Source organism: Lepidochelys kempii, chromosome 2 (genome assembly GCF_965140285.1).
Source record: "Lepidochelys kempii isolate rLepKem1 chromosome 2, rLepKem1.hap1, whole genome shotgun sequence".
In the NCBI taxonomy this organism is placed as follows: domain Eukaryota; kingdom Metazoa; phylum Chordata; order Testudines; family Cheloniidae; genus Lepidochelys; species Lepidochelys kempii.
The window spans coordinates 265,082,099-265,092,450 of NC_136381.1; the positions used below are offsets into that span (position 1 = coordinate 265,082,099).

General features: G+C 47.6%; 1 long non-coding RNA gene across 1 annotated transcript in view; it reads left to right on the forward strand.

Moving 5' to 3' along the window:
• Nucleotides 1–10,052, forward strand: part of LOC140906093 (uncharacterized) — a 33,060-nt gene extending 23,008 nt beyond the window's left edge. The window contains exon 4 of the long non-coding RNA XR_012157040.2: nt 8,283–10,052. This is a non-coding gene — a long non-coding RNA (uncharacterized LOC140906093). The remainder of the gene's footprint in view (nt 1–8,282) is intronic.
• Nucleotides 10,053–10,352: the final 300 nt, after the last annotated feature.

The window sequence follows — 10,352 nt, forward strand, 5'->3', positions numbered from 1 at the left end:
TTTAGTTGGGGTTGGTCCTGCTTTGAGCAGGGGATTGGACTAGATGACCTCCTGAGATCTCTTCCAACCCTAATCTTCTATGATTCTAAGAATCAGATCCAAAGTTCCCACAGGCAATGTACTAGGTCACATCCATCACATATAAATGCACTGGAAAGAGGACCACATTCTCCTGAGGATATAAGTTAATGGGAAAAGAGGAGGAAATGCCCCCAGAAATGGCCCCTCTGGCCTTCTTAATAACCACACAGAGGTTATAATGGCATAGTCAGTTCAGTGCAAAGTCATGCAGTGGTGGCGGCCTGACAAATATGCCTGTGTATAGAGAAGGTAGAGTATTAAACAACTTGATTTGTACATTTTCTCATGGACCCTGTCTCCCATGGGATGTGATTTATTCATAGAAAACTGTTTGCATCTCCCAGCATTCTCACAAGTTTCAGTGTGACATACACCACCGTGGCTGATATACCGGGGACTGGATCAGGACCCGCCAGAGCTAAACACATCAGCTCTGTAGCTAGAGCTAAAGCATCATTTTTTTGTAGATGAGAGCTGTAACAACTCCTATCCTCTGTAGACCAGCACAGCAACACACACACACACAGCCACGCATCATTGCTTTTTCTCTGAAGATTCATGCTGGAATGTGCATTAGTTGACCTCCATTATTTGTCTTTTGAAAAAAGTTTCAATTTTCCAGTCAGAGACCAGAAACACAACGACTTTCCTTAGGTGACCAGTCACCAAATGTTGGCACCAACAGTCCTTGAACAACCTAACAGCTGAAAAAATACCCATCCGGGAAAGGCTGAGGTGGGACATGATTGGGTACTTTTCTTTGTATGACTGCAGCACCTAGAGGCCCCAACTGCTGTTTAGGCCCTAGAAAATGTGCACACACAACAAGGGATACCTTCTGCCTTTTATGATGAGATTACTGGTTCTGTGGATGAAGGGAAAGCAGTGGATGTATTGTTTCTTGACTTTAGCAAAGCTTTTGACACGGTCTCCCACAGTATTCTTGTCAGCAAGTTAAGGAAGTATGGGCTGGATGAATGCACTATAAGGTGGGTAGAAAGCTGGCTAGATTGTCGGGCTCAACGGGTAGTGATCAATGGCTCCATGTTTAGTTGGGAGCCGGTATCAAGTGGAGTGCCCCAAGGGTCGGTCCTGGGGCCGGTTTTGTTCAATATTTTCATATATGATCTGGAGGATGGTGTGGATTGCACTCTCAGCAAATTTGCGGATAATACTAAACTGGGAGGAGTGGTAGATACGCTGGAGGGGAGGGATAGGATACAGAAGGACCTAGACAAATTGGAGGATTGGGCCAAAAGAAATCTGATGAGGTTCAATAAGGATAAGTGCAGGGTCCTGCACTTAGAACGGAAGAACCCAATGCACAGCTACAGACTAGGGACCGAATGGTGAGGCAGCAGTTCTGCGGAAAAGGACCTAGGGGTGACAGTGGACGAGAAGCTGGATATGAGTCAGCAGTGTGCCCTTGTTGCCAAGAAGGCCAATGGCATTTTGGGATGTATAAGTAGGGGCATAGCGAGCAGATCGAGGGACGTGATCGTTCCCCTCTATTTGACATTGGTGAGGCCTCATCTGGAGTACTGTGTCCAGTTTTGGGCCCCACACTACAAGAAGGATGTGGATAAATTGGAGAGAGTCCAGTGAAGGGCAACAAAAATGATTAGGGGTCTAGAACACATGACTTATGAGGAGAGGCTGAGGGAGCTGGGATTGTTTAGCCTGCAGAAGAGAAGAATGAGGGGGGATTTGATAGCTGCTTTCAACTACCTGAAAGGGGGTTCCAAAGAGGATGGCTCTAGACTGTTCTCAATGGTAGCAGATGACAGAACGAGGAGTAATGGTCTCAAGTTGCAGTGGGGGAGGTTTAGATTGGATATTAGGAAAAACTTTTTCACTAAGAGGGTGGTGAAACACTGGAATGCGTTACCTAGGGAGGTGGTAGAATCTCCTTCCTTAGAGGTTTTTAAGGTCAGGCTTGACAAAGCCCTGGCTGGGATGATTTAACTGGGAATTGGTCCTGCTTCAAGCAGGGGGTTGGACTAGATGACCTTCTGGGGTCCCTTCCAACCCTGATATTCTATGATTCTATGATTCTATGATTCTGCCCCCAAAGAGCGTGTGTATATATAGACACCCACTAGCCAGACAAAGGATGGAAGGGGAATCAGAAGCCAAGTGGTCAGTGACATAGAATCATAGACTATCAGGGTTGGAAGAGACCTCAGGAGGTCATCTAGTCCAACCCCCTGCTCAAAGCAGGACCAACCCCCACCCAGCTTCAGACCCCATGGCTCCTCACGCCTTCACCAGTGCCCTATCCACTAGATCACACTGCCTCACTAAATGATACCCTGGCTTTGTACTCCAATGATTAAATAGGCCCAGGTATTTCAGTAGGCTGTAGATCACAACTATAGGACTTAAGTGGTGCATAGACATTGTGCTGACTCTCTGCATTATGGGTGCATTTCACCCATAAGTTCCAAGCCATGAATTGTGCTGTGTAACAATCAAGACTCATTATTGGCAAGTTACATCCTTTAATTAGTAACATAAATATTTGCTGGGGCTTTTTTTTTTTTAGCCCTTTTGCCTTATGATCACATTAAGGTAGCACAGTATGACAATTGTATGGCATTAATTCCTGCTGAGCTGCTAGGATGCCATTCAAGTCTAAGGCTGCCAGCCTCACACATCAATCCAGTACTGGTTACGCTCTGTTACATATTACTGCTTAAATGAGAACAACTACAGACGGAGGGTTTGTTTTGTTTCCTATCAAGGGTAAGATATTTTGTTTCTAGGAAATGAATAGAGAGAAGCCCTAGAATTTATATATGGTCATTTGTGGCTCTTAGTCATTATGGAAAAATCTACAAGGCAAATCCTCTCTTGGCGTAAAGACATCAGTGGAGCTAGCCCATTGGGGATCTGCCCCTATAGATGACTGAGACTACACTTGGTTTTGGGTGGAGGGCTCCTGCGATTGGCAATAATGAAACATGGGTCCAGATCCTTAGCTGGTGTAAATTGCCATAGCTCCATTGAAGTCAGTGGAGAATCTGGCCCATGAAATCTTTTGTGTCAAGGTCAGGAGTTCCAGCCCTGACCAGGGGGGTAGGGAATGATGGTCAGCACATGGGCCTGATCCTACACACCATTACCTGCCAGGGAAGGTTTGCAGGATTGGGCCTCATCGCTGCACTCCAGTGATGGCTTGCTGGCATGTGCAAAATGAGTTGGTGGCTTCAGTCCAGGTGTTCGTAGACAGGTGTCCATGCCCCACAATCCATCGTGGGCAGCAGTGGGGCTAAGGACTGAACAGGCACGGGGGCTTCTCTGCTACCCACGTCCTGTCCTGCTCACTGCATTCTGCGCAAGCTTCTCTCCTTGCTGCTCCATCAGATCATACTCAGTAGCAGCAGGTGCCACTCTCAGTCAAGCCAGGACATCTGCAGGGCATGCCAGACCTAGTCTCAGTCTGAGCCTCTTGTCCTCATCCACGCAGGGCTCCGTGCCTTGTTTGAGACATTGTGCTCATCAGCAGTCATAAAACACCATCGCTCTCCTCATTCAGATTGCCCCAAGAACCCAAGCTGTTCAGGTCGGCATTAGGTTTACGCTAAGGTTTGGCATTGAGGTGGAACCAGGCCTGGAGTTTAAATTCAGCAGCCCCCAAGAGATTTTATGGCCAAACAGGGCCTGGGGCCACCAGTGAAAAACATGTCAAGTGGAGGAAATCAGGGGAGATCACCTTTCGCAGCTAAACTTCAGCACTTGTCTCCATTGGGCCTGTAGACTAGGCCCCTTCTGCTTGTGGATCCAATCCAACTCCTCATGGGCAGGTTTAGATTCAGGGATCCAGGTCGAACCTCTTCATTCCTGCCTCCTGGACATTCACAAGGGTTCGGATTCAAAGGTGCTGGCTTTCCTTTGGCCCCTCCTTCCCACGAGTCCTTTGGGTGCTACCAACTTCATGTTTGCTACTTGTCTTGACCATCTTGGCTCCTGGATTGTGACTTTAGCTCAGCAGGGGTTCCACGGGACCTTGTCTTGCTGTATATTTATTTCACAGGCCAGCTGGGCCATTTAAGGGTAGATGGGCCCCAATTCACCGGGGCTAAACTTAACTAGTCTCTACAGGTGCAGAGAATGTAATAATAAGTGATGTCATGTGACAGATGGGTCGTGTGTCTAACTCAAATCTCTGGCTGTAGATAAGAGAGGCCTGGGGAAGCACAGGCTGGGGGGAGGGGGGTAGCCAGCAAAGAGTTGTGGGATGTAGGAAAAAGGGTTTTGTCCTGAGAAACTATAGGACAACTCCTGGTAAGGTGTCCTGGGAGTTGCTGCTTGATAGGGAGCAGAAGGGGTTATGAGCCAGCTAGGAAGGCTGAGAGGAAGTGTTCTCTTTATTGAAATGTTCATCTTTATAAACTCAACCCCCCTAAGAGAGGTTTTTACTGGACATAAGCCTTTGTGAGTCACTGACCGAGGAGGCCTGAGGAGAAGAAGACACTGAGGCAGGGCTGCTGCGGAACTGCTCCAGGCTATGAGGGGGTGTGCTGCAGGTGACAACCCCGGTACGGTATATTTGACAGGACTGTGGTACCACAGAAATGAGGGTGATGATAACTCTTGGACTCATGGTGCTTGTTTCTCGCCCTTGGAAGGGTTTTAAATAGTTTATTATGATTGTCTGTGTTACTGTAGCATGTAGAAGTCCTAGTTGTGGATGTGGGCAGACAGAGTGCAAGGAAACACTGAGATAGGAAGGGTCAGCATCCTAGGCCATGGTCCCAGCTCACCAGCAGCTTAACCTCTGTCACATCCTTCCTTCCATGTTCCGCTCTGCAAATATTGGACTGTGGACAGGAAGCAGTGTGCAGAGGGCTTCTTGGAATCATTAAGGGGGCACTCAAGGATTCGGTCTCAGGGAAACGTGCCTGTTCTGTTCTGAGCTGGCCACATAGTTCTCTACCCATTAGGGTTATCATTAACCACAGATCATCTGGTTTGATTAAAGTGAACTCAGAAGCCCCAGGGAGGCCTCAAATAAAGACGAAAGGGAGGATTTGCTGTTACAAAGGAAGGAGACTCAGGGGGAAGCCATCATTTTCAACCTCTCTCAGAAGGTGTCAAAGGTTTGATACAATCCCATGGACATGGTCCTGGCAGAGGATGATATCCCATGCACCTATGAGGAGGACACCAGCTGCTTTCATGGCAAGGGAGGGCAAATGTACCACACTGCTCTGATATGCCACCTCAACAAACCTTTCCAAAGCAATGAACACACACACATACTCACACTCATGGCCCTCCAAATAGCCATGCTTTACCAAGGGTGAAGGAGCCCAGCATGCAACCAGTAGGAAATAAATCAGATCCCAAGAGCTTCTAGGAAATGCTGATGTAATTCTCTAGCATAGGGCCCTATCCATTGTCCATGGAAGTCAATGGAAAGTTTCCCATTGATTTCAATGAGCACTGGATCAGGGTCTTAGCTATTGTGTCCCCTTCTACTTACCGGTGGTGGTGACCACAACAGGCTACTTCTGGTCACCACCATAGTTCTAAGCCTTCCCTTTTAGCTCCAGTACCAGAGGATAGTTTTGTAATGAAAGACCTGTTCCAAAGTTCATTCAAGGCAGAATGTTTCTGTTGACTTCTGTGGGACTTGGATTGGGAACCTAGAGAAGTACAATCATGTAATCACATTTTATTGATGCCAATGTTCTCAAATATTGCATGCGTGGGTATTTATGGGAACCAAGATTTAAAGTCACACACCGATGTGTTCACACCGGAAGAATCTGCATGCTCATCCAATGAGGAGAAAAGAAACAAGAGTGCATGATTTCTTTACCCAATCAAAGTTTAACGGCGTGACTTAAATTTCAAGTATTTGCAATCAATTTACAGAGTAAACTTTGAATAACAAATAGACCTAAAGGAACTGCAATCTGCTTATGGCCATTTCCCAAGCAGAAAAGACGGCTGTAGACTCAGTTTTTGTGTACCAAACTTGAGATGCTTGGAGGTTTGATTTTCAGTGAATGGGTGTTCAGAACCTTAAAGGGGTCTAAGACTGGGCTCCCCAAAATTGAGGCACCTGGAATCACTAGTCACTTTGGAAAAATCTGGCCTGCAATGAATAATACACTGCATTACTTGGGCCACATCCTCAGCTCGTGTAAAACAGTATAGCTCCACTATAATTAATGGAACAACACCAATTTGCACCGTTGTGGATCTAGGGTGGCCAGGTGTCTGATTTTCGATCAGAAAGTCCAGTCGAAAAGGGGACCTGATGGTGTGCGGTCAGATCTGTTGACCGGACACCCAAAGTCCAGTTATTGCGGGCGGGGGAGGCACTGAGTCATCATCCACGCCAGCCCCTACTCAGCCAGGGCCATCTCCTACCTGCAATCAGGTGGCTGCAGCTCCCTGCCCCAGGTCTGCAAGCTAGTCCCTCCCAAGCCATGCGAGGGGGGAGAGAGGGGAAAAGCAGTGAGCGACAGAGGGAGGGGGAAAGAGGAGCAAACGGGGGATGGGGCCTCAGGGGGAAGGGGCAAGGCAGGAGCGGGGCCTTGGGGGAAGAGGTGGGGCAGGGGTGAGGCCTGGGGTGAAGGGAAAGAGCAGGGACAGGTCCTCGAGGGGGAAGAGGCGGGGTAGGGGAGGTTCCGGCATTCCTGCTGGAGTGTCCTGTTTTTAAATATTACAAACTTGGCAACCCTATGTGGATCGCAGAGTATATTATTCATTGTGAATTATTTGCTCAGCTCTAATGAACACTGTTATTTACACTTACCCTGTATATTGAACCAGATTTTCTCCTTATCTATGTCAACACGGTCCTAGCTGGCCATGTCTGACCTTTCCAATCACATTGTTCTTTAGCTATAGCCCAAGCGATTTAGACAGGCCGTTCATGTTGTTACTTATTCCCCGCTGAAAGCAAGGCACCGGGGAAGTCTCTAAGCAGTTCCCACAGCCTCCCTACAGAAATATTTCTACACTGTCAGCAGCGCTGGGCCTGGGATGCTGATGCAGGAGATAAGCACACAGCTGTGCCAACTCCGCAGAGCCGAAGCAGCTGGCTGTGTGTGTGTGCTGGACAAGGAGATAATGGGATATGGGAGAGAGGTGGCTTTTGTGACCAGCTAGTGCAAGGTCCAGCTCTCAGCTGTTCTCACTGGCTTTCAACATGGATCTTGTCATTCCAAGATCAGTTAAAAAGCTCAATGGCATCCTTCCTCTTAAAGGGATAGGATGGGACTCAAAGATCCTTGGCCAGATATTCTTCTTTGTCAACCCAGCATGACCCAGTGGATTTTAAAGTGACTGCATTGCTTAACGGACAGAGAAATTTGGCCCTGTGTCTTAAACTGTTATAATTAATGGTGAATCATTTTGGAAGGGCTATGAAACCTCAGGCTTAGGGTCTTAAGCCAATCTCTAACTCTTGGAGACCAAATGCTGGGGGTAGATTACCCCACATCTGCTCAGAGACAGGATACTGGAATAGATGGACCTCAGCTCTGTTCCAATCTGGCAAGGGGGGAGGGATAGCTCAGTGGTTTGAGCATTGGCCTGCTAAACCCAGGGTTGGGAGTTCAATCCTTGAGGGGGCCATTTAGGGATCTGGGGCACAAATTGGGGATTGGTCCTGCTTTGAGCAGGGGGTTGGACTAGATGACCTCCTGAGGTCCCTTCCAGCCCTGATATTCTATGATTCTAAGTTTGTGTGTATATATAAACCTGTGTACAACCTGAGATCATAGAATCTAGGGATTGGAAGAAAGAGGGTTTGAAACAGCACATGGCATTTATAAATTATGCTCATTCCTCTGGACTTGCTGCCTCCCAAGGTTTTAAAATTAGCTAACCAACAGAGCATGATGGTTTGCAATGTGACCCGAGTTAGATTCAAAGGAAGTGTCTTCTTCCTCCCTCCCCCCCGCCCCCCCGGGGAGTCAGACTTCTTCCTTTTGTTTGAAGATCAGTCCCTCAAGTCTGGTCTATTGCTGGGGATTTCCAAAAAGTCATTCCCACCAGTTCAGCAGAAGAAGTGGTGGCCTTCAAGGGAACCACTGTGCAGACAGTGCTCCTGTGGCCACACTCATTTTTTCTGGGATATAGGGCGGATCAAAAAATTTCCATTGAAACTGTTTTTGAACAGTTTTTGAACTGTTTTGAAACTGCTTTGACTAAACTATTTTTTTTCTTTTTTTTTGCAGAAAGCGTCTACATGGGGTCCTGCTGGTGCTACCAGCAGTTTCAGTGGAAAAATCAATAGCACATATGCTGCTTTAAGAGCACAAGCCCTGAAATGATTAATCACCTTCCCCTCCTTGCCACTTGAATTCAAGTGCCTGTCATGCAACATGCCAAGCCATTTTTGCTGGGTCAGCAAAAACTGAAACCTCTCCTCCTAGTGGCACATGGACTTTCCAGCCCTATGAAGAATAATGAAGCAGGGCGACAAAATTAGAAATTACAGAAGAAAAAAATTGCCAAGGAAAAGCCCACCCCAAAGCAGGCTGGGCTGGGAGAATAGCTCCCCCAGAGCCTCTGCAGCCTGTTTATCCAGGAAAAGAACACAAGAATCTGAGGAAACCGGAGGACAGTTTTAAAAATACCAAACCTCCAGCATTTTCACTTAATTACAGAGTAGGAGCTGAGGGAATGGAGGGAAAAGAACAGAACATGGCCTATTCTTTTTGTGCTGCTGGCTGCCTGTTTGTTGTTGCTTTTCATTTTAATTTTTCTGGGTCACATTCTATTTTGGAAACTTCGCCTTCCCCACCCCCATTCCCACCCAGCAACCAGATCCTTCTTGTTTGGGGCTGTTTGTGGACAGACTTCATTGTCTGAGCACAGCACAGTGGCGGAGACCACAGCAGATGCAGCTGGCAAGCTTGGGGGGTGGTGTGTGTTGAGGGAGGAGCTTAACCATCTAATAGTGGGGTCCATGTGAAACAGCTGGAGCAGAGAGTTTTCCAGCCACTGGGGAGGAGCTGTCAGTCTCTCTCCCCTCATTTCTCCTCCTCTGTGTGTCTCTCCCCCGCTAGGTCTTTTTTAACCACAGTCTTCTTGGGGAAAGTTCACCCCTGCTCAGGGGCCCCAAGGAGCCAGCTATGCCAGTGAAAAATGGCCACCTCAGGCATTAATGCTACTCTTCCCAGCTAGTTTACCCTGTGCAGCGAGGGCAGACCCAGATCCACCTCTGCACTTCCCTGCCCCAGGAACCCCCAGTGCACGGAGCATTCTGGGGCTTGATCTAATTTTGCATGGGGAACATAGAAATCCTGCAGCAGCCGGGAGAAAATTCCACTGGGACTGGCAGAAAGGGCCCTCCTCACAAGCTGCGGTGCAGGGGATATGCTCGGAGCAGGAAGGGGGATGTCTGGGGAACTTCTATAGTCAGTGCTGGTGCGTGGGGTCAACTGAGATTCCATTTTCTGCCTCAGTCTCTATCATTTTTTCTCTCTCTTTCTTGCTCTGTCTCTTCCTCTGTCTCTCCTTCTCTGCCCAACTCCAAACCAGCTAATGATGACAACACAGAGATCTATTCTTGTAAAGCATCCATCAGGAGATGGCGGGGGGAAATAACATCCCACCCCAGGTCCTTTCCTCTTGTTCTGCCGATGTACATTTCACCTGCTCTCATCAACCTAGTTGAATCCCTGACAGAACAATCCCTGTAATGCAATATCCGAAATATTTTCTTTTGTAAAAATAAAAATACAAGGGCTGCTTCCACTCTCCTTGGCAGAGAATCTCACCTTCGAGGCATTGCTGTTGCAAGGGGGTGGGGAAAAGGGGTGACGCTTTTATTTGCATTTGTTTTTGATATATATAAAAAGAGAGAGAGAAATACTACGGCTTTCTATACGCATCAGATGTTTTCATTAAACATGGGGGCGTTTTACACGTCTTAATGCCACGTCTGTGCTTTGAATTCCTGGGAGCTGAAGGAAACTACCTAGCTAAGTGGAAATGTAAATAAAGGTCATTTACAGCTAACAAAATGGATAATGGCATTTTGTATTAACAGGCAATCCCTGATAGCTAGGCCTGGCTGTGACCACCTTTTTGGATTGCCTCAGCCAGGCCACAGAGCTCGCAGCGAGCCAAGAGCCGTCCCCGCTTCTACAGTTACAATAAACGCCTGACGATGATGGTAGCTGACAGTTTATTTCACACAGCAGCTCAGCACTCGAGTGCCAGAGCATGGCAGAGTGAGCCCGGTTGCATTATGAGATGACTGCATGTGGTGGTTACAGGAACGGCCTGTTTCCAGTTAC